The 23,805-nt window shown below is 37.6% G+C and overlaps 1 protein-coding gene across 9 annotated transcripts in view; it reads left to right on the forward strand.

The window, feature by feature from the left end:
* The window catches only part of DLGAP1 (DLG associated protein 1), an 871,327-nt gene that overhangs the window by 815,742 nt on the left and 31,780 nt on the right, over nt 1-23,805 (forward strand). The gene's annotated exons all lie outside the window — the stretch shown is intronic.

Consider the following 23,805-nt stretch of genomic DNA (forward strand, 5'->3'; position numbering starts at 1 on the left):
AATACTGGAAACCACTCAAGTTTTTGCTAGAATATTAGAGTAACCACATCATATTCACATATACATAAATACTCTGTGCAGTACTGTTGTGTTGCCAAACCATTCCTCTTCAAAAAAATCTTCCCATTTTGGACTGTAGACTTTTTAAAAGAAGAGGATTTATCTTATTCCTATTTTTATTCCTAGCACTTAATTGTGTCTGGTGTTTAGTATGCACTCGATGATGAAAAGGGAAGAACGGAAGGAAGGAAAAAAAGAGAAGATCTATCATTATCTTGAATCACCAGTTCCTTTAGATTATTCCTTAAAATAATCTTACTCAAGAATATGAATATCTAGGGGCGCCTGGGTGGCTCGGAGGGTTAAGCCTCTGCCTTCGGCTCAGGTCATGATCTCGGGGTCCTGGGATCGAGTCCCGCATCGGGCTCTCTGCTCAGCAGGGAGACTGCTTCTTCCTCTCTCTCTCTCTGCCTGCCTCTCTGCCTACTTGTGATCTGTCTGTCAAATAAATAAATAAAATCTTTAAAAAAAAAAAAAAAAAAAAAAAAAAAAAGAATATGAATATCTAGAACTGGAAATTAAGAGTTTCAGAAACTAGAAGGAATTTCTGAGATCACTACATTCATTTTATGAATGAGAACTTAATCCAGAGAGATATATGAGTTTCTCAATCAAACTGTAAGGTACATGATGGGTAGAACTATATTTTATTAATAGTAGTACCCCCAGCTTCTAGAACTGTTTTTTCACATACTAAGCATACAATATATATTGGTGAACGAAGTAGAACTGCAGTTATAGTGTGAGAAATAGCTCTATATCATAGATCAGTGTATCATCTCAACTTTGTCACTAACTTTCTGTGTGTTGATTAGAAGGAATCAGTTGGAGGTCATCCAGCTATCCGACTATCTATCCATCCAATAAGTATCTACAGAGTGCGTCCCAAATGCAAGGCTATATGCAACATAAACCGAGTATCTGGGAAAAGGTTATCTGGGAAAAATGGCTTAAAAATCAGTTTATAGGGTGCCTGGGTGACTCAGTGGGTTAAGCCGCTGCCTTCGGCTCAGGTCATGATCTCAGGGTCCTGGGATCGAGTTCCGCATTGGGCTCTCTGCTCAGCGGGGAGCCTGCTTCCTCCTCTCTCTCTGCCTTCCTCTCTGCCTACTTGTGATCTCTCTCTGTCGAATAAATAAATAAAATCTTTAAAAAAAAAAATCAGTTTATAGAAGGGGTGTAATTTCAGGGCCTTGTGGTATTAACACTGCACTTGTATCTAGGAGGTTTTCATATATGTATATATAATATTTTTTAGAATTTCATGTAATTAAATAATCTTGAACCCCAGAAAATCAATACAACCATATGGAAACTAATATGACAGCAATATATGGTGAGTGCTGTGAAATGCAGAAGCCTGATGATTCAATGACCTGTACCCCTGGGGCAAATAATACATTATATGTTAATAAAAAAATATTTTTTTAAAAAGATCAGCAATAGTTATATATGTATCCATACCCACTGATCCAGTAAACATATTCATTGAGCTATCCTGAATGAAATCACTCAAAGGATGGGAACCAACTGCAGAATATTATCTATCATTGTAAAAGAAAAATAATAACTATCAAATGTCAATATTAAGAGAATATACCAGAGCATTCTAAACAAGGTCTGCCCTCAGGAGAAACTATTTTACCAGAGCCTAACCTGCTGGAGTCTTATCAGAGACCAAACCACCCAGGGGAAGGGAAATACCCAACTCCAGCTCCCTCTAGCCTTACATGTGGAAGAAGCACAACATCCAACCCTCCCCCCTCTAGCCATTCTGTCTTTACACAAGATGGAGAGAAACTGGAAAGTACTGTTGAAGTTCATGGTCCAGGGGTGCAGGTTTACCAAAAGATCTCCTAATCAATCAGCATGCTTCCCCTCCCCCACACCTGTCACATTACTAAGGGCCTATTCACCATAGTTCCTTTTACCCAGGACACCATGCCTATTCTTCAATAATAATTTATAAAGCATACTAAAAGGTAAAAAGCCCAGTTTAGAGTGACTGAACAAGCATTAGAACCAGTCAGATATGGCAGGACTATTGGAATTATCAAACCGGAAAAAGTAAACAGCATGTAAGAACAGATGAAAAATGGAAGCAAAGGTATGGAAATTCTAAGAAAGAATAAATAAGATTTGCTAGGGATCAAACACACTGTAACAGAAAGGACGATGGCCTTTGATGGGCTCATCAGTAGAATAGACACAGAGGAGCAAAGAATTTCTGAGCTTGAGGGTAAAATAATAGAAACTCTCAAAACTAAAAGCAAAGAGAAACAAACTGAGGGGAAAAAAAAACCCCAAAACCCAAAAACCAGGATTTCCAAAAACTGTAGGACAATTATAGAAGAAACATGCATAATGGGAATAACAGAAAGAAAAGAAAGAAAGGAAATAGTAACTGAGAATTTCTCCAAATTAATGTCTGACACCAAACCACAGATCCAGGTCTCAGAAAAGATATAGCAGAATAAATGCCCAAAACAGTACACCTAGAGATACCATATTCAAGGAAAATCAAAAGGAAAAAGTCCTGAAAGGAACAAAAGAAAAAAAAAAAAAAAGAGAGGGAGAAAGTGAAAAAAAAAAAAAAACACCTTTCTATAGTGGGGCAAAGATAAGAATGACATGCAACTTTTCTTTAAAAAAAGCATGCAAGTAAGAAAAGAGTGGAGTGAAATATTAAATATTTGAAGGGGAAAAGCCCACCAACCTAGAATTCTGTACTCTAAAATTATCCTTGAAAAGTGAAAGAGAAATAAAGTCGTTCTCAGACAAATAGAAATTGAAGAAATTTGTTGTCAGTAGAACTGCCTTGTGAGAAATATTAAAAAGTTTTCAGGAGCGCCTGCCTGACTCAGTTGGAGAGCACACAACTCTTCATCTTGGGGTCATGAGTTCAAGTCCCATGTTGGACACAGAGATTACAAAAGAAGAAAAGAAGGAAAGAAAGAAAGAGAGGAAGGGAGGAAGGGAAAGAAAAGGAAAGAGAGGGAAGGAGGGAGGGAAAGAAACTTAAAAAAAAAAAAAAGATCCTCAGACAAAAGGAAGATGATAAAGGCTAGAAACAAATCCACATAAAGAAAGAGTATCTAAAAGAAGAAAAAGACGAAGAAGAAGAGCATCTGAGAAAGAATGAGTGAAGGCAGAATAAAGAGTTTTTCTTTTTTTTCCATTGGTGTCTTTTATCTCATAAGCTTCCCAACAAACCAGTGAGAACTCTCAACTCAAACACAGAGCTTGTCTAAAACCAAAGAGTTACTAAGACAGAGAAGCCGGACTTGGAATCCCAGTGTCCACACCCACGCTCTTACATGTTTGTGATCCCCCCCTTAGAAGAGGCCTAAGTCATATGAGTGACTTGATCCAGAGAATGTGTTCTATCAAGTTCAAATGATAGAGACATCTGGAGATTCTAAAGGTGTCTTATAGTTCATCTTTTTTTAGCCTGAAAGCCTATGGGAACTACTTGAACTAATATAGCCTTTCTTTAAAAGCTAATCATCAAGGGTGCCTGGGTGGCTCAGTGGGTCAAGCTTCTGCCTTCAGCTCAGGTCATGATCTCAGCATCCTGGGATCAAGTCCCGCATGGAGCTCTCTGCTCAGTGGGGAGCCTGCTTCCCTCTCTCTCTGCCTGCCTCTCTGCATACTTGTGATCTCTCTGTCAAATAAATAACTAAAATCTTAAAAAAATAAAAAGCTAATCATCATTAGCTCATGAGAAATGAGTTAATTGTAACTAAGTTCTCATTAGTGTACAATTAAGAGGCTTGCCATTCCGTAACTAGCTAATAACCAGAAATCAATGAGACCATAGCTGATGAGCCTTACCAAACCTCCAGAGTCCAAACCTCTATCTGAACCTTCTCAAAATGCTCTAGGAACCTGGTCCATAGTTTTTTCCAAAAACAACAATGGAGCACTTTGCATGTCTGTGAATGCAGCCTGTTTTCAAAGCATCAGAAACCTATTAAGAACTCAGAGAGCACTTTTGCTAGTACAGACTTCAAGATAATTGGAAGCCCGAGAGGACTGCAGCCTAAGCTGGTCCTTAAACACCATCTTATCCCTCAGGCTCACAGAGAAGTGTCTTGCCCTGAATTATAGAGCACCCTGGTATTGAAACTAGGAGCCAGCTCCAGGCTTCACATTTCAAGTCTCATACCCTGTCTGCTCCATTCTGCTAACATTCATAGGTACTGTCTGAAGTCAAAGGAGATAGATATATATATATAGATAGATAGATAGATAGATAGATATAGATATATCTATCTATCTATCTATCTATCTATATATATCTCAGCAATGATACAAAGAATGGGAGGGAAGAATTAGGATTATTTAATTACATAGTACTTGCACCACTCCCGAAGTGGTAGAGTGTTATTTGAAAGCACACTTGGGTGAGTTGTAAAATTTATGCTGCAATCTCTAGGGCAACTATTAAAAAGAGTAAAAAAGGAAGCACAGTTGACCTTTGAACAACATGGGTTTGAACTGTGCAGGTCCACTTACACACAGATTTTTTACAGTATAGTATTGTTAAATGTCTTTTCTCTTCCTGGTGATTTTCTTAATAACAGTTTCTTTTTTCTAGTTTATTTGACTGTAAGAATAGAGTATATAATAGTTATAACATACAAAATATAGACATAATCCATGAAAAAAAAGTAATTGATAAACTCTGGACCTCATTAAAATTGAAAGCTTCTGCTCTTGAAAGACAGAGTCATGAGAATGAGAAGGCAAGCCACACACTGGGAGAAAATATCTGCAAAAGACACAACTAATAAAGGGCTGCTATCCAAAATATACAAATAACTCTTGAAACTCAATAATAAGAAGGCAAACAACCTGATTTTTTAAATGGGCAAAAGATTTTAACAGGTACCTCCCCTAAGATACACAAATGGCAAGTAAGCATATAAAAAAATTTCCCACATCATATATCATTAGGGAACTGAAAATTAAAATAATGAAATACCACTAATCACATATTAGAACGGCCAAAATCCAAAACACTGACAATACTAAATGGTGGTAAGGCACCATTAAGTCTTGTTCATTTTTGGCGGGAATGCAAAATGGTTCAGCCACTTTGGAAAACAGTTCAGCAATTTCTTACAAAACTAAACATTGCCATAAAATCCAGCAATTGCAGTCCTTGGTAACTACCAAAAGAGTTGAAAATGTATGTTCACACAAAAACTTGCACGTAAATATTGATAGCAGCTTTATTCATAATTGCAAAACTTGGAAGCAACCAAGACATCCTTCTGTAAGTGAAAGAGTAAAGAGCCAGAGGATGGAATCTTATTCAGCATTAAAAAAGAAATAAGCTCTTTAGCCATAAAAAGATGTGCAGGAAACCTAAATGCATATTACTAAGCAAAAGAAGCCAATCTGAAAAGACTACGTACTGTGTGATTCCAACTACCTTCTGGCAAGGGCAAAACTGAGATAGTAAAAATAGTGATTAAAAGAGGGAGAGGAATGCATAGCTGAGCACAGAGGAGTTTTAGGCCAGTGAAACCACTCTGTATACTACTACGATGGTGGATGCATGTCATTACTCATCCATCCAAACCTGAAGAACATACCCCACCAAGAGTGAACCCTAATGTAAACTATGAATTTTGGATGGTACTGATGTGTCAATATAGGTTCAGGTTGTATCAAATATACCACTCTGGTGGAGGATGTTGATAAAGGGGAGGTCCGGGGCTGGGGGAAGGGGCAGAGGGGATATAAGAAATCACTGTACTTTGTGTTCTATTTTGCTGTGAATCTAAAACTGCTTTAAAAAACAAAGTTTAGGGGTGCCTGCGTGGCTCAGTGGGTTAAAGCCTCTGCCTTCAGCTCAGGTCATGATCCCAGGATCCTGGGATGGAGCCCCACATCTGGCTCTCTGTTCTGTGGGGAGCCTGCTTCCTCCTCTCTCTCTGCTTGCTTCTCTGCCTACTTGTGATCTCTGTCTGTCCAATAAATAAATAAAATCGTAAAAAAAAAAAAAGTTTAGGGGTACCTGGGTGGCTCAGTGGGTTAAAGCCTCTGCCTTCGACTCGGGGTCATGATCCCTGGGTTTGGGGATCGAGCCCCACATCGGGCTCTCTGCTCAGCAGTCTGCTTCTCCCACCCCTGCCTGCCTCTCTGCCTACTTGTGATCGCTGTCCATAAAATAAATAAATAAAATCTTTTCTAAAAAGTTTATTAATTAAAAAGAAGAGGAATAGTAGATAATAGTGTTAACCTCAGAGTGTTGTCTTAGGGTATATGGTTTAATGTATGTATGTAAAACTTTTAGAAAAATACCTGACATATAGGAAACACCATATAAATGTTTCCTACTCTATTATGTACCCAAATGGAATCTCCCTAAAGATTAAAGTCTCAAGAAAGTAATTATACCACTTTTTCTGAAGCAATAAGAGAAAATTATCTCAATTTTAAAATTGAGATATTTCAAACATTTCCCCTGCAGTCAACTATTCTGTTTTATCAAATAAATACCCTAATATGTATCTATCTATGATAATGCTAAATACTGCATTCTTTGGACACACCTAATAACAACCCCAAAACTTGGAATGAGCCACTTTTACCATGTTTTGAAAAAGTTGAACATTTACTGAATTACTGAACTTTGTAGGATGGTCAGTTTCTCAGTACTTTGAATGGTTTATTTCAGAGTCATCTCCCAAAAGGACTGGCAATCTCAATTTTCCTGTTTAATTTTTCAAAACATACCCTTCCTCAAAGGTCACTTTATAGTTAACCGATGTAAAATAAACAAATTGATGTTAATGATTGTTTTCAACCTCTCCAAAAGAAATCCACTGTCAAACAGGGATTACTTACAACTTCTGTCTCTGATTAGGATTCTTTTTTACAATTCTGCTAGTAGTAATTAATTGAGATAGGATCTTAAAAAGCAAAATTGGGCAGATGAGATTATCTAAGGACAGCTAAGGGAATTTTTTTTTAATTATCTAGTGATAAATTGTTACAGTGTTGAATGGCTAGTATAATCCATCTCTTTATTTCTGAGATAGACTGATAAACAACTGTAACCTAACAAAAAGTGAAAGAATAGAAATAGAGCCAGAGAAAGAAAGAGATCATACAAAGAGAGGAAGATTAACTAAGACTTTTAAGAGGCCAAGAAACTCATTATCACCTTTTTTTAAAAAAAGACTTTATTTGACAGAGAAAGAGAGATCACAAGTAGGTGGGAGGGGGGGGGGGGGGGACAAGCTCCCTGCTGAGCAGAGAGCCCAGTGGGGAGCTCAATCCTAGGACCCTGAGATCATGACCTGACCTTCAGAGGCTTAACCCACTGAACCACCTAGGCACTCCTCATTATCATCTTTTGAATCCATCACAATTTAGGAACCAAAACTAATTCACCCAAGTCCACCTGGCTGATTTGTCTATGAAGGGGTAGACTTTAAATCTAGGTGTTCTGCAGTGCTACAAATTAAAACAGAAGGAATAAGTTAATAACTCATTAGTAAAATGTACTAAGTAACCAATCTGCTCCAAAAAGAGGAATCTAAATGGAGTATTCTAAAAATCTCCCTGGTGTACTTGCAGATGGCCATTATGACCTCAAAATGCCATCCATAGTAGATGTGCCACATCCCTTCTCCAGAGCTACCTCATGGTGGGGACCATGCCTTAAGAATGCTGTCTAAAGGTCTTTGGTTTAAATGCCACGGCAGTGCCAAATGAGAGATAACAAATGCATGCAACAAGACTGCTTCTCTTAAGCCAGGGAAGAAATTCCTCATCTCCATCAAACATTAGCTGTCTTTCCCCAACTCCTGTTTCAAGGATCAGCTAGCTGACCTGTTGGATAGGATCCACACAGCATACAGTATTTATTGTTATGAGGGACTGAATGATCTCAAGCAAAGACGGCAAACCTTGGCAACACCTCCTGCTCTGCCTCTGCTCTGTATCCCAATGCCTCCTAGCATCCTGTCCCCATCTCATTCTTCTGACTGCTCCCCTAGGAATTTGCATGAGGTCTTCTTGTCTTTTGAGCTAATAATTAGCAAATCCAGTAAACCAATCCTTCCTATTTACTACAGTGAGAAAGCAAAGGGGCTCCCACAGATCTCCCCTGTCCTTCCAAGTAATAATCGAGTATTAACCATGGTTCATACAAGGCTTTTTTTTTAAGACTTTCTTACATGATCCCACTAATGACTCTAAAACTCTAACAGTGGATACAAAAAGAAGAAGAATATATTTATTTTCATTATAAGAGTGGTATATAAATTTACATGGAGGAAAACATAAAGCAGTATGTGGGCAATTTATACCTCTCTGATGGGATTTCTGAACAATGAAAAAACTGTGTGTATGTGTGTCTTAAGTATCATCTATCACTTCCATAATTATGTATTATTAAATCTAATTAATGATTTAAAAGTAAGATACTATTTATACATTATGAAAATTTATAAATTACAGAAGTAAAATTCCCCATTTCACTCACTAACCATGAATTAATAAAGGGGTTTACTTTTTACCCATACTTTTTCCATAAACATGTTAAGTTACTAAAATTGTTCAATGTTACAAAATTTAGTGGATTGCCTGGGTGGCTTAATCGGTTGGGCAGCTGCATTCAGCTCAGGCCATGATCTCAGCATCCCAGTCAGGCTCCCTACTCAGCAGAGAGTCTTCTCCCTCTCCCTCTCCTCTGCCACTCCACCCCTGCTTGTGTTTTCTCTCTCTCTCCATCTCAAATAAATAAATAAAATCTTCAAGAAAATAAAATAAAATTTAGTAATAATTTGGGATACCTGGCTGGCTCAGTCAGAAAAGGATATGACTCTTGGTGTGATCATGAGTTTGAGTCCCACACTGGGTATAGAGATTACTAAAGAAAAGAAAAAAAAAAGCAAAACTTTAAACAAAAATAAAAATAAAATCAACTGTTATAACAAAAGTTTTCTCATCATAAAAAATTCACAACAGATAATTCTTTTGATGGTTATACAATATTCAGGAATAAGTATAAACCATAATTTGCTTCCCCTGTCTCCCACTGTTAAATATCTCCATTATTTCTAGATTGACTTCTGGTTAAAAACAGTGAAAAAGGGGTGCCCGGGTGGCTCAGTGGGTTAAAGCCTCTGCCTTCGGCTCAGGTCATGATCCCAGGGTACTGGGCTCAAGCCCGCATTGGGCTCTCTGCTCAGCGGGGAGCCTGCTTCCTCCTCTCTCTCCGCCTGCCTCTCTACCTACTTGTGATCTCTGTCAAATAAATAAATTAAAAAAAAAAAACAGTGAAAAAAATACATAAACCATCTTTGAGGCCTTCTGAAACTAAATGGCAGTAAAAGGATTTTTTGCTTCTTTGGGCATTAATTGCCAAGGATGATGAGAACAGGAGAGAGAAAAAGAACAGTGACATTCTGGAAACTGGAAGGCAGACAAGTGATGCTGACTCAACTGACCAGAAAAAGCAGAATCCTAATAAAGCCGGTGATGCAAAAACTGAAGATGCAATTCAATTTAAACTTCAGAACCCACAAAAGGCATGGGGCCTATCAGCACTGGGAGCTCTGAGAAGTAGGGATGAAGGAGCTAAGAACTCTTTATACCTGCAGAGCCCAGTGACAGCCCTTCCGCACTCTGGCAGAAGACTGGAAGTTTCTTTTGTTCAGTTGCTAAAGCAAAGGATCTCAGAGATGGCGGACAGCAGCACAGTTGAAGGCACCCTTATGAGCCTGAAAATAGGAAGATAAGTGAAAATTAACAAACAGAATGCTAAGGCACCCCGCCCTAAGCCTCCTTATGCTCACACTGCTTCCAGAATCCTGGCAGCCAGATTTATTCCCTCTAAGCAGAAGTATGAAACAATCTATTGTGGGGGAACTGACCAGTGTGAGCCCAAAGACCCAAAGACACACTGACATCAGAGATTTTGCAAGGTGAGAGCCCAGTAAGATAACTAACAGTGAGGATCACAGGGGGTAAGCTCCTCCCTACTGTAGAGACTTCTGAGGAGGCTTTTACTGTGCCTTTCAAGCATGCGCAGACAGCTAAAATCAGCAAACTCAGATCAGAGTTGTAAGAAAAGAACCAAAAGTTTTAAGGAATGTTCAGAAAATTAAAAATTATTTTTATTTTATTTATTTCTTTTTTTGAGAGTTCTCAGGAAGATCATGGACTACCAGCCTCCAAAACTCTGAGAAAATAAATATCTGCTGTTTAAGCTACTCAGTCCATGATACTTTATTAGGACAGCCTTAGAAGACTAATATAAGGGGAAAAGCAGTATATTTGTAACATTAGCTGTGACTAAAAGGGACATTCATTCATATTGCAAATGCATTCAAAGACTGGGATTCTGTGTTGGTTTTGTGAGCAGTAGCACGTCATGAAGCTTCTCGATTTGATTTCTTCAAATGATTGAGTTCTAAAATTTGTAAGACTTTTTAACTTGTAAAAAGTCTAGAGATCTAGGATCAAACATTTAACTGATTTTTTTTTTTCTGCCCATGGTATAGGATTTTGACCAAAAGAATAGACTTGAAATAGGGAGTCAGTGGGATTTGCAAGTGTCATTGTAACATTTTTCAGCTTTGTTTTAGACCAGTAATATAAAGAAGCAAACTATCACATTTCGGAAAGTGTATCTGTTTTCCTGGGGAAAAATTATTTTTAAGAGAAAAGAAGGGACACGTGGGCAAGGAAAATTCCATGACAGAAGTGAAAATTGAGGGGCACCTGGGTGGCTCAGTGGGTTAAAGCCTCTGCTTTCAGCTCAGGTCACAATCCCAGAGTCCTGGGATCAAGTCAAGCATCAGGCTCTCTGCTTCAGTAGGGAGCCTGCTTCCCCTTCTCTCTTTCTGCCTGCCTCTGTGCCTACTTGTGATCTCTGTCTGTCAAATAAATAAAATCTTTAAAAAAAAAAAAAAGAAGAAGTGAAAATTGATAGTGTCTCTGGGGTGTCTGGCATCCCCAGTCTTTAAATGTTGGACTCTCAATTTTGGCTCAGGTCATAATCTCAGGGTTGTACATTGAACCCCACATGGGGCTCTGAGCTCAGCGTGCAGTTTGCTTGTCCCTCTCCCTCTGCTCCTCCCCTGCTCATGTTCTCTTTCTCTCTCTCTCTCAAATAAATAAATCTTTTTAAAAAAGAAAAAGAAAATTGATACGGTTTCTTACGGAGCATCTTATCCCCTTGGGGGGGCAGAAAAAAGTGCTCTTAGAAATTAAAAACTTGGGGCGCCTGGGTGGCTCAGTGGGTTAAGCCACTGCCTTCGGCTCAGGTCATGATCTCAGAGTCCTGGGATCGAGTCCCGCATCGGGCTCTCTGCTCAGCGGAGAGCCTGCTTCCCTCTCTCTCTCTGCCTGCCTCTCCATCTACTTGTGATTTCCCTCTGTCAAATAAATAAATAAAATCTTAAAAAAAAAAAAAAAAAGAAATTAAAAACTTAATAGCAAAACAGAAGAGCTGGAAGATAAATTGAAGAAATTTCTAGAAAAAGTACAAAAGGGGAAAAGCAAAGAAGTAATCCATGAAACAAGTAATCTAACTCAAGAAAGGGTGGAAAGGAGACCTCAAGATGATAGAGAAGAGAAATCTCCAGACAACAGTTGTACAGCAGGTCTAGGGAGTGACCAGCTGTGATGGAGCAGGTCAGAAGCTCTGTGAAAGACTAATTCAAGAAGACTTGCAGCATAACTATGTATTTGTTTCAGTGCATGCAGAGAAAACTACACATCTGGGAGAATTTTGAGAATTGAGTTAGTGTTAAGTACATAAAAAATAAAGCAAATTTTTAAAAAGGAAAAAAATAAAAAGGAAAAAATGTGTAGAATGTAGAATATAATATGGCATACTAGTTTGCTAGAGCTTCTATAGCGAAACATCACTGACTGGGTGGCTTAAACAACAGAAATTTATTTCCTCACAGTTCTGGAAGCTATAAGTCCAAATCAAGGTGTTGGTAGGGTTGGTTTCTTCTTCGGCTTTTAGCTTATAGATAACTGTCTTCTCCCTGTGTCTTCAGAAGCTTTTCTCTCCCTGTGTCCCAATTTCCTCTTCTTATAGGGGTATCCATCTCATTGGATTAGGGCCCACTCACGTGCTTTTAATCACTTCTTTAAAGTCCAGTCTCCAAAAACAATCACATTCTGAGTTACCAGAGGTTAGGACTTCCACATCTGAATTTGTTGAGGGAGAAGTGCACAATTGGTAACACACAGTCAGCTAGATACACTATTTCCTGCTCATAATAATGTAGTCATAAAAAGCAAGTTCTGAATATTGATTCAAATTTACAATGTAACTATATCAGGAGAATGGAAAAAAATACTGGACCAGACCAGAAGTGCACATGTGCACACGCACACACGTACAGAGACAGAGACAGACAGATGGACACACAGAGAGACACTGAGACAGGGACAGAGACGGAGACAGAGAGAGAATGACGAGAAGGAGTGAATGAAGATGAGGTGAGAGAAATCTAAAGGTTCATCTTTCCTAAAGACAAAAACTAAATTATTAACAAATAGTAACGTTTGTTATTTAGAAGTAGTATTTAAAAGTGGCTGCCAGCAGAACAGAAAATTACTACACCAGTGGACCAGGAATTACTATTTTTCATGCCAGACTTGCAGAACCACTTGATATTTTAAAATTCTGTGCATGTATAACTTCGCTAAAAATCAAAAGCAACTGATCAAAATAATGATATATAATATTGTGATAAATATCTTTGTGCACTATATATTTTTGCTATTTCAGATTATTCTATTTCTGGGCTTAAGAATTCAAACATTTTTAAAATGTTCTTGATACCCATTTGCAAATAGCTCCTGAAAAAATCTGCACCACTTTATTCTCAGAGAGAGGCATTTGAGTGCATAGATACTTGTCCTCTTCATATCCCCTCATTGTTTTAACAGCTTTATTGAAATTGACATATAATAAACTATACATATAAATTATATAATTTGATAGATTTGTATGTATTTGTCAGAAATATATATGTATGTATGTATGTATGTATGTATGTATATAAATAATGGAACTATTACCACCATGGAAATAAAGAACACATCCACCACCTCCAAAGGTTTCCACTTACCCTTACACAGTCAGCCCCTCCTGCCCTCCCACCTCTTCTCCCCTACCCCTTTCCCCACTTGTTGACACTTGTGTGCATTTTCTAGAATTTTTTAAAGATAGAATATCCTTTTAAAATATTTATTGATATATGTGTATGGACTGGTTTTTGCATTCTCCATGCTGTTCCATTGAACTAATTGCCTATCTTCATGCTAAAACTACACTATTCTAACTATTGTAGCTTTAGAGTAAGTCTTGAAGTTAGATACTGTATGTCCTTCAATTCCTTTTTGTCAGTTTATTTTTTTCCCTTGCAATTCTAGGTCCTCTGCCTTTCCATAATGAGTTTTAGAGTTTGTTGTTAATATCCATTAAACACCTACCAGATTTTGATTGACACTGCATTGAATCTATACATCACAGAAGATTTCACATCTTAACAATCTTTCTTCATTCGTTTATTTTAAAAGATTTTATTTATTTGACAGACAGAGTTCACAAGCAGGCAGAGAGGTAGGCAGAGAGAGGTGGGGGGAAGCAGGCTCCCTGCTGAGTAGAGAGCCTGATGCGTGGCTCTGGGTCCTGGGATCGAGCTCCTGCGATCATGACCAGAGCTAAAGGCAGAGGCTTTAACCCACTGAGCCACTCAGGTGCCCCTTGTTTATTTTAAAAGATTTATTTATTTATTTGAAAGAAAGAGAGAGCATGTGAGCAGGGGGAGGGGCAGAGGGAGAGAGAGAGAAGCAGACTCCCCACTGAGCTCAGTCTCACAACCCTGAGATCATAACCTGAGCCAAAACCAAGAATTGGATACTTAACCAAAAGCAACCCCTCTCTCTTCTGTTATTTAGCAATATTATGTAATTTACAGTGTACATGTCTTGCACATATTTTGTCAGATTTGCCCATAGATACTTCTTTTTGTCCCTGATCCTATAAATGGTATTTTTTACTTTATTTACCAACTATCTATTGTTAGATCATAGAAATACCATCGATTTGTGTGTGTTGATCTTCTATCCTATAATGTTCTTAAACCAGCCTACTAGTTTCGGTGTCTTTTTTGTAAAGTTCATGTGATATTCTAGACTACCAAGTTATCTACAAAAAAGGGCAGATTTATTTCTTTTCACCTGGATGCATCCTTTTTCTTGTTTTATTACACTGGCTAAAAACTCCAATACAATTTTGAATAAAAGTCATGAGTATCGTCACCCTTGCCTTATTTCTGATCTTTTGTAAACATATTCAATCTTTCATCATTAAATATTATGTGAGCTTTATGTTTTTTGTAGAAGCGCTTTACTGAATAGAGGAAGTTCCTCTCTACAACTAGTTTGTTGAGAATTATGATCAGGAACGGATGTTGGATTTTTGTCAATTTCTTTTTTTTTTTTTTTGTAACTAAAGAGATATGACAAGATTTTTCATTTTAAACTATGAATATAATAAATTGCACTAATTTTTTAAATATTTTATTTATTTATTTGAGAAAGAGATAGAGTGAGAGAGCATAAGCAGGGGGAGAGGGAGAGGGAGAAGAAGGCTCCCCACTGAGCTGGAAGCCCAATTCGGGGCTTGATCACAGGACCCTGGGATCACGACCTGAGCCAAAGGCAAACATTTAACAAACCGAGCCACCCAGGTGCCCCTTGATTGATTTTTTAAATTATGGTAAAATACATATAAAACAAATCTTACCATTTTAACTATTTTACATGTACAATTCAGTGGCATTAAGTCATTTGCAATGTTGTACAACCATTACCACTATCTAGCTCTAAAATATTTTCATCACTTCAAACAAAAATCTGATAACCATTAAGCAGTCACTGTCTATTTACCCTTCCTCCCAGCCTTTTGAAACTGCTAATCTGTTTTCTGTCTTTATGGATTTGCCTACTGGATATTTCTTATAAGTGGAATCATATAATATGTAGCCTTTTGTGTTTGGTTTGATATTCATCCATGTTGTAGCATGTATCAGTATGTCATTATTTTTTATGGCTGAATAGGCATTATATAGTTATATTACATTGTTCATTCATCTGTTCATGGCCATGTTTTCTCTTTTGGCTATTAAGAATATAGCTACTACAAATATTTGTGTACAAGTTTTTGTTTAAACATCTGTTTTTAATTCTTTTTGGTATTTACCTAGAAGTAGAATTGCTGGGTCACATGGTAATTCTATGCTTAGGATTCCTTTCTGAGGAAGCACCAAATTATATTCCACAGCAATTATACCATTTTACATTCCCACCAACAGTGTATGAGCATTCCAATTTCTCCGCATTTTGGCCAACACTTGTTATTTTCCATTTTTAAAAATTATGACCATCTTAGCGGATATGAAGTGGTATCTCATTATGGCTTAGATTTTGCATTTCCCTAATGATTACTGATATTGATTCTTTTCATAAGCTTATTGGCCATTTATCTCTTTGGAGATATACCTATCAAGTCTTTTGCCCATTTTCAATTAATTTTTTTGAGAGACTTTGTTTATTTGAGAGAGAGAACAACAACATGTGAGCCAGGGGGAGGAGCAGAGGAATAGGGACAAGCAGACTCCATGCTGAGTACAGAGCCTGATGCAGGGCTCCATCTCATGACCCTGAGATCATTACTTTAGCTGAAATCAAGAGTCAGATGCTTAACCAACTGAGCCACACAGGTGCCCCAAAGTTTGCCCATTTTTAATATTAGGTTGTTTTTCTTGATGAGTGCTGTATGTGTTCTTTATATATTTTGGATACCAGACCATTATCAGATATGTGATTTACATATATTTTCTCCCCTTCTTTGAGTTGTCTTTTTACCTCATTGATAGTGGGTTTTGATGCACAAAATTTTTAATTTTAATGAATTCCAATTTTTCTCATCACTTAAGCTTTCAATGTCATATTTAAGAAATCACTGCCAAAGCCAAAATAATGCAGATTTGCCCCTATGTTTTAAGAATTACATAGTTTTAACTCCTAAATTAAGGCTTTTGACCTATTTTAAGCTAACTTTTCTGTGTGGTGCGAGGTAGGGATTCAGCTTCTTTCTTTTACATGTGGTATTTATTCAGTTGTCTGAAATTGACTGATTTTTTTAATGTTAACCCAACTTTGCATTCCTGGGATAAGCTCAATTTGATCATCATGCATAATCCTCCTTATATGTTTTTGGATTTGATTTGCTAATATTTGTATCTGTATTCATGAGAAATATTGTTCTGTAGTTTTCTTGTATTGTCTTTGTTGTCTTTGGTGTTAGAATAAGGCCTAATAGAAAGATCTAGGAGGCATTTTTCCTCCTCAATCTCCTAAAAGTGTTTGTGTGAATTATTCTAATTTTTCATTAGATATTTAATTGAGTTAGCCAGTGAAACTGTGTGGATCTGGAGTTTACTTTGTGGGAAAGTTTTTTTTCCTAAAAATTTAATTCCTTTAATAGGTATAAGGCTATTTAAGTCATTGATTTCTTACTTGATCCCTAGTAGTTCATCTCTCAAGAATTTGTCTATTTCATCTAAGTTATCCAATTTATTGGCATAAAGTTGTTCAGAATGTTCCTTTCTAACAATTTTAATAGCTATAGAATCTGTAGTGATGTCACCTGTCTCATTTCTGATATTGGCAATGTATGTCTTTTCTTTCTTTTCCTCATCAGCCTGGCTAGAGGATTACTAAATTTATCAATTTTTTTAAAAGAAAAAGCTTTGATTTCACTGATATTTCTGTTTTCCTGTCTTCTATTTCATTGATTTTTTTTTTGCTTTTATCTTTTCATTTCTTTTATTCTACTTACCACAGATTGCATTTGCTTTATTTTTTAATTTCTTAAAGTAGCAGCTGAAGATTGAATTGAGACCTTTATTTTTCTGTACTTGGTGTCTAATGCTATAAATGTCCCTTTAAGTACTGTTAAAACCGCATCCCACAAATTCTGATTATTGTGTTTTTATTTTCATTCAGTTCAAAATACTTCCTAATCTTGTTTTTTTTCTTTAACCCATAGTCTATATCTAGCTCACAAATATTTGGGGACTTGGTAAACATCATTTAGTTATTGATTTCTATTTAATTCCATTATGGCCAGACACCATACTTTATGTCTTGAATCCTTTAAAATTCATTGAGATTTGTTCTATGGGCCAATATACTATCTTGCTAAATAGTCTGTATGCACATGAAAAAAAATGTATATTCTGCTATTTTTGAATGGAGTGTTCTATAAAGGCCAATTAAGTCTGGTTAGTTTTTTAATTACTCTATAAATTTCTGATCGTCTGTCTACATATTCTATCAGTTATTGAGAAAGCAATGTTGAAGCCTTTGACTATAATTATGAATTTATCTATTTTTCCTTATTGTTCTATCAACTTCTGCTTCATGCATTTTGAAGCTTTCTTATTAGGTGCAAAAACATCTAAGATTGTTATGTCCTCTTCATGAATTGGCCCCTTTATGATTATGAAATCCCTATTTCTCCCTAAGATTTTTTGTTATGAAATCTACCTTGTATGATATTAAGAGAGCCAATTAAGCTTTCTTTTTTTTCTTTCTTTTTTTTTTTAAGTAAGCTCTATGCCCAACGTGGGGCTTGGCCTCATGACTCCAAGATCAAGCATCACATATTCCACCAACTCAGCTAGCCAGGTGCCCCTGAACTTTCTTTTCATTAGTGTAAGCACGAGGTAGTCGTTTTCGTTCTTTCACTTTTAAATTATTTATGTTTTTATATTTAAAATATCTTTTTATGGGTAGCATTTAGTTGGTCTTGCTTTTTAACCCAATCATACAACCTCCTCCTTTTAATTGGGATACTTAGACCACTTACATTTAATGTAATTGTTGATGTGTTTGGGTTTAGGCTGCCAGTTTGTATTTGTTTGTTATTTGTATCTCCTCTTTGTCCTATTTTTTATTTTTTCTAGCTTCCTTTGGATTATCTTTTTATGATTCTATTTTAGTCCCTTTATTGTCTTATTAGCTGTACCTCTTCATTGTATTTTTAATGGTTGCAACAGGGATTATAATGTATATCTTTAATTATATTATACCTACATTGAAATTAGATCATTTCATATGTAAAAAACTTACTGTTTCCATCCCTCTACTACCAAAAATTGGCTACTGTTATCAAACATTTTATTTCTATGCATATTACAGATCCATAATAGTGTTAGTATTTTTGCTTTAAAAGTCAATTATCTTTAAAATGATTTAAATAGGGGCACCTGGGTGGCTCAGTTGTTAACCATCTGCCTTTGGCTCAGGTTATGATCCCAGGGTCCTGGGATCAAGCTGGGTGTTGGGCTCCCTGCTCTGTGGGAGGCTTGCTTCTCCCTCTCCCATTCCCCCTGCTTGTGTTCCCTCTCTGTCTGTCAAATATATAAATAAAATCTTAAAAAAAAAAAAAATGATTTACACAGAGACACCTGACTGGCTCAGTCAGAAGAGGATGCAACTCTTGACCTCAGGGTCCTGAGTTTGGGCTCCATGTTTGGTGTAAAGATTATTTAAAAATAAAATTTAAAATTAATTAATTAGTCAAATGATTTAAATGAAAGGGGAAAAAGTCCTATTCATCCACAAATTTATGATTTCCAGTGTTATTCATTTCTTTGTGTAGATCCATATTTCTATCTAACGTCATTTTTCTTCCTCTTAAAAGACTTTTTGAAAAATATATATTTATTTATTTATTCGACAGAGAATGAGAGAGAGAGATCACACGTAGGCAGAGAAGCAGGCTCCCTGCTGAGCAGAGAGCCCAATACTGGGCTGGATCCCAGGACCCTGAGATCATAACCTGAGCCAAAGGCAGAGGGTCTAAACCACTGAGCCAGCTAGGTGTCCGTAAAAGACTTCTTTTAACCTTCCTTATCGTACATGTCTGCTCATGATGAAGGCTTTCTGCTTTGTATATCAAAAGAGTCAATATATATTTTTTTAAAGATGTGGGTTTTTTCCAAGAGGAACAAAGATACCCCAGCTGTGCACAGGTTTCTTACCCCGTGTGCTAAATGTTGATAAATACTCTATTAGGATCCTAAAATGCGAAAGTGTTGGGACACTTTTAACGCTAAGGGGGAAAACGCTGGTGTCAAAATGTAGTTGTGAATGACACCTGCCATTTCCGCACATTTGTGAATGCACACACCAGAGTCACAGGTGCTGAAGGCCCCCCTTCAAGCTATTATCAAAATTGCTCCCCATTTCTGGAAACAAATGCCTCTGTGAATAAGGATAACTAGACTATTGTTTTTTCACCAACATTATCTCTATTTCCAAAAAATTCTAAGTTTTAAAATTTTTCCTTGCTTCACACATTAAAGCTCAGGGCTTTATAACTTGGCATAACAAACATGTGCAAAGCTAGCATTGTTTTCTCTTTTAGCATAACATCAACTACTATAAGAGATCTTTTTTCTGATCATAAATGACCTAAATACATAAACATTTGGGCTTGTAGTGAATTGTGCCTTTTCAACTAAGTAAGATGTGAAAACAAGAAGCCAAAATTGAGGGGCACCTGGGTGGCTCACTGTGTTAAGCCTCTGCCTTCGGCTCAGGTTATGATCTCAGGGTCCTGGGATCTAGCCCCATATCCAGCTCTCTGCTCAGCTGGGAGCCTGCTTCCCCCTCTCTCTGCCTGCCTCTCTGCCTACTAACTCACTCTGCGAACTAACTCTCTCTGTGAAATAAATAAATAAATAAATAAATAAAATCTTTAAAAGAGAAAAAGAAGAAGCAGCAGCAGCAGCAACCAAAATTGAGGCAACTTCTGGCAGCCAGTTCAGGGACCACAGAGTTAGAAAGACCACTGGCAATCAAAAACATCCCCCCTTTGCCAACCTTGGAAGCTTTGGATCAATTCCCACTCCTTACAGCTTTCTTGGGAGTACTGTATAGCCTAGGACCCACCCTCAATATTACATTTGGCAAATAACTTCTTTTCTTTGCCAAGTTAACAATACCATGACCTAGCCAAATAATCCTTACAATACACCTGAGTTTTAAAGGTGTGGCATTCATGCATTTCAAACTGTAAAAGCCTGAAACTTGGCATAATTCCTGATATGCCTCATACATTTTTTCCTCCTTTCCTTCCTCCTTTCCTTTTTTCTTCTCTCTGTCCCCCTCCCTCTCTCTACTTTCATCTCTCCCACGCTCTTTCCTTCCATCCTTACTTCTGTCTCTTCAGCTTCTCTCCCTCCCTCTTTCTCTCTTCCCTTTCACGTTTTTTACAGATAACTTAGTTTGCAAAAGAATAATGATCTTCCAACTCACAAGCCTCTGGCCTCCACTTGACCCCAAAATAAAACAATAAAAATGAATTATAGGTGAGACCTCTCAGGCTTTTGTTACCTGGGGTCAACAGTCAAGGAGTGACCTAATGCTCTGGTTGCTGGGTCACTGTCAGTTCAAAGATGTTTTGCTGAGACTCCTAACCAAGATTCCTATTGTGATACCCCATCAAGGATACTAGCACCTACCCAGAGGGCCTAAGGAAGCTGGCCACATGTCGGGCCCTCTCCTAAGGGATCCAAGGAGAACAAGCCCACTGTCATCAATGTCTGCTCCTTCCCTTTCTTTAATTGGCAATTGCATTACAATTACCTAGAACAGAGTCTTTATGTAGAAAATTTATTCCTTTTTCCTTTGCTTAAAGAGATCTTCAGGTAAAAGAAGGATGAACCTGATGGCTTTTGAATAATGAGTGGAAGCTTGTTTGAAGATCGTTTTACAATCTGTTGCAAGGACCGTGCAGACAATATAGGAATGGGGAGCAGGAGAGCCCCTTCCCCCTGCATTTGGGACCAAGGTTGCATCCCACCTAGGTTCCTCCATTCATTATTCTCACTGCGAAGCTAATCTGACAAGAACAAGAGAATCTTTCTTAGAAAGTTTTCATTCTGGATCTCAATCTCCTCTCACCCCCACACCTTGCTTTTGATCTATCTTTTATATAATGAAATGTCTTGGGTTTTTGCATCAGTTAAAGGGTGCCATTTCATAAAATACCCAGATGGTTGCACTTTTTGAAGAGTAGCATTTTCAGATCCCACATCTAGTCAGCCTTGACAGCAGGCTTACTGAAGAATGTCTAAAGCCTCCTACAAAGAAAAAGAGCACAGCACAGAACTAGTGTTTCTCCCTTTGAAACCACTGTTAGCCCTGAAAAGCAACCATTATTATGTGAATAAGAGGGATGAAGAAGATAACCAGGGGCTGGAGGATTCAGTAACAGAATGACCAAGTTCATCTCCTCAAGATAAGTTTATGCCTTGGGTCTCACACAGCTGAATGCCTTGCAAAGCCAAAGCATGGGCATTATAAACATACTGACTGGACTTTGTTTTTTTTTGCTCATGCTTTAACTTTGTTTAAATGCAGCCCCATCAGACAAGGGGAAAGAGAAGGGCCTCTGTGATTAACCATCTATGTGTTGGATTTCTAATGCCCTCTACAGAAAAGTCGTGGAGGGATGTGTGAGGCGGGCAGAAAATCCTCTAATTACACATACAAACTTGTTTCACAGAAGAGGCACATGGGGCACATAGCTGGCTCACTGGTAGAGCATGCAACTCTTAATCTCAGGGCCGTGAGTTCAAGCCCCACATTGGGCACAGAGCCTACACAAAATGAAATTTTAAATTAAAACAAAACAAAACAGGAGCACAAAGCAACAGCAGAGGTAAATGCTACCAAATGACTCTCCTCTTGCTGTTCAAAACAGAAAGGGTATGGTATCCCATACTGGTTGATCCAGTCTTTATAAAGTTTCATGGTTTTCTGCTCCTTAGGCCAGAATATTGTCCTGTCCTTTTCAGAAGTTGTAATTATTACCCATTGTGCCTTCAGGGCATGAAGTACCAAAGAAGCTTCAACCCTGGGGATTGTGGATTTGGAAAAGGCAAGCCACTGGGTTCAGTTTATAGGTTTATACCATCTACCAGCAACTGATCTATTCTTTTTAAAAATACAGAAAGCAATCCAATGATTCCTTTTGTGTTCCTATCAGAGTTTTAAAACAGCAATAACAACTTGATTGTACTCTTCACTCAGAGCGAACTTTGCACTTGAAAGACATAAAGTGTTTTGTAGAGCAGAACATTCTTTGAAAGCTCTGGGTGGAAGAAAGCACTTGCTTAAGGAATTTAATTGAGAGAAACAGCGCAGCCTGGACAGGGCTGCCTGAGTTCAAAGGCACCGCTTTTAATCCCAAACCTTTTTAATTTTACTTAACTTTTATTTCTTTCTGGGTGACTAAACTGCAAACTTCTATTAATCTACTGCCAAGTAATTTTTCTTAAGAAGGTGGGTACTTTACAAGATTCATAGCCAGGAGCCCTCTGTCAGGAATGCTGGTGGTACAGTTTTGCATAGGTAAAAACAGAGGCCCAGGAGAGGTCACTCTGTTTTGTGTGTGGAACAGACTCTATCTCTGGCAAGTCCACTGCAATTGAAAATAAGGCACTCCTTTCAGTCTGGAAAATGTAACGCCCCTGGCAATATATGATCTTGGAGAGTGAAGTCTAGTGTTTTCATAGTTGAGATTTTGTGTTAGTAGAACAGCCAAAATGTCAACTGTTGCAGGGAGAGTCATCCAATTCACACATATGTGTCTGGAAAGAAAGCTGAGCTTCTGAAGATGACATTTAACATTTGGAGGGGGGTGGGCGGAGAATGAGAAGGACACAGGAAAGGCCTACTGCCGCCAAGCAGTAAGGGGCTATTGGAAGAATCACATTAGCAAAATTGTTCTTTCTTTTGCTCTGGTACAAGACATTTGTAACATGGCTTTCAGGCTTTCATACTGTGTGATTTTTTTTAAATTTTTAATTAATTAATTTTTTTGTATGGCCCATTCTAGAGTTAAAGAGCTTATAAAATGACCAGGTAAAACACCCTCAACAAAAGTAATTTCTTGAAAAGAGCGAACGATAAAATGGGCCAGGGAATTTTTGGCTGGTCTATCTTCATGAAATGAGTGACCAGAATCATACTATATTTGCTTATTTTGATCATCCTAAGAACTAATACAGATCAAGAGTGCAGCCACCTTTTTTCTTGATATTTATTTTCTAGGGAAAAAAAAGGATTTATTGTGATGATTGTACTCTCACCTTTTTGTAACTTCTAGTATTTCTACAGTCTTACAAGTAACTACTTATCTGTATTGTTCTGGTTACTTTTTCTTTTTCATGGACTAAAGCATTAGTATTAATTGGCGTTAATAAGTGTCCCAGGAGAATTAAGAGAAAAGACATAATCTGGCTTATTAAATGTTGTCTGACATTGTTTAGAGCAATGTCCTGGAAGACTGGCACTATTGAATACAAAACAATTGAAAATCAATTGGCAGGGGCACCTGGGTGGCTCAGTGGGTTTAAAGCCTCTGCCTTCGGCTCGGGTCATGGTCTCAGGGTCCTGGGATCCAGTCTTGCATCACACCTTCTGCTCAACAGGGAGCCTGCTTCCTCCTCTCTCTGCCTGCCTCTTTGCCCGCTTGTGATCTCTGTCCGTCAAATAAATAAATAAAATCTTTTAAAAAAGAAAAGAAAAGAAAATCAACTGGCAAATCAACCAACTTAACATGGCATGATGACGAGCCAGTAAAGAAAACATACCACCTCATACACA

The sequence above is a fragment of the Mustela putorius genome, unplaced genomic scaffold (genome assembly GCF_011764305.1).
Source record: "Mustela putorius furo isolate JIRA1106 unplaced genomic scaffold, ASM1176430v1.1 tig00003858_pilon_pilon_pilon, whole genome shotgun sequence".
NCBI classification, from domain to species: Eukaryota; Metazoa; Chordata; class Mammalia; order Carnivora; family Mustelidae; genus Mustela; species Mustela putorius.